Source organism: Austrofundulus limnaeus, unplaced genomic scaffold, assembly GCF_001266775.1.
Source record: "Austrofundulus limnaeus strain Quisiro unplaced genomic scaffold, Austrofundulus_limnaeus-1.0 Scaffold506, whole genome shotgun sequence".
Taxonomy (NCBI): domain Eukaryota; kingdom Metazoa; phylum Chordata; class Actinopteri; order Cyprinodontiformes; family Rivulidae; genus Austrofundulus; species Austrofundulus limnaeus.
Window position 1 is genome coordinate 386,592 of NW_013952908.1, and position 1,542 is coordinate 388,133.

Below are 1,542 nucleotides of genomic sequence, written 5' to 3' on the forward strand. Positions count from 1 at the left end.
GACCCTCCAGAACTGGTCTCAGGTCCTACAGAACTGGTCTCAGACCCTCCAGAACTGGTCTCAGACCCTCCAGAATTGGTCTCAGGTCCTACAGAACTGGCCTCAGACCCTCCAGAACTGGTCTCCTCAGGTCCAGTTGTTTTCAGACTGATGTTAGAGGAGATGCTTCACAGAAAAAAACAATCATAATCAAAATGAACAGATTTATCCCTAAAAAAGATTTGAATGTGAATAAAAAAAAAGGTTTTATGATATTCTGGTTTTATTATTTTTAACAGATCCTGTTTAAATTCAGGGTTGTGTAGTGTTGTGTTGTTGTATCTGTGCTCCTGCAGGCACTCCTCTGCTCTCATGGTTGATTCTGTAGTTGTGTAGTTGTATTGTGTTGTTGTACCTGTGCTCCTGCAGGNGGCACTCCTCTGCTCTCATGGTTGATTCTGTAGTTGTGTAGTTGTATTGTGTTGTTGTACCTGTGCTCCTGCAGGTACTCCTCTGCTCTCACGGTTGATTGTGAGTGGATTCACACAAGCTGTCAGAACAGTTCTGGATGCAGAACGGTGATTTATGTTGCACGCTGACATGGATGTCCTCCAACACTGGGCTTCAGTAACTTCTTTGAATTGTTCTTTTATTTCCTCGGGCAGAACGAGTAAAACTTGCTCYATTTGTGTCCAAAAACTGAGAGGATGCAGTTAATACTTGTTGAAATGTCCCAGAGTGATTTACACCTCTCACATGCTTTTGGCAGCTACAGAGCAGCTTCATGCAGAATCCTGGGTGGATATTTGACCGCTCCTCTTGGCAGCGTCGCTCACATTTATTGGTTTTTTGAACGGGAGCCAACTTTTAAAGCACAATCTGCATGTTTCTGTAACAGGACTGTGATCAGGAGACGATTCAGACGGAGAACTGGGTGAAATAAAACCCTAAAAAAATTACTTTGATCAAAACAAAACTGAAAATAAAACCAAACTCACTTTAGAACATTTGGATCTGTTTAAAGAAAAATAATGAAGTAAATGTTACGATGTTTACATCTCAAAGAGTTCCTAAACTTGAGCTTTAGTTTAATCTGATCCAGCTGAGCAGCCCACATCACGCTGCTTCCACCACTGTGTTTAACAACACATTTAAGGCTTGACTTTCCAAACGATGGGAGCAGAGGAAGGTGACCTGAATGTTAGCACCTGTTGTTATCTCTAACTTTATATCTTTTAATAGTCGTACATTAATGCTGCACGAATGGCAGCCCCTACAAACATTACATCAAAATGACTGGCTCGGCAGTGGGAGGTGTGCTGTTACGGTTAGTGGTGTTCTGTGTTAACACGCTGATGTAAATCACAAAAACATTACATTATTACTTGTTTACAGTCTGCTGCTGCTCAGCRTCACCTGCTGAATGATGACAGGAAGTTGGGAGAAAACAACAACGTCCACTTTGTGATTTAAATCTGACAGAGAAAAATCAAACCAAGTGTTTTGTAGTGGAAACAGGTGATAAAACAGGTGGAAAACTTCTGAAGAGAAAAACTGCATGAA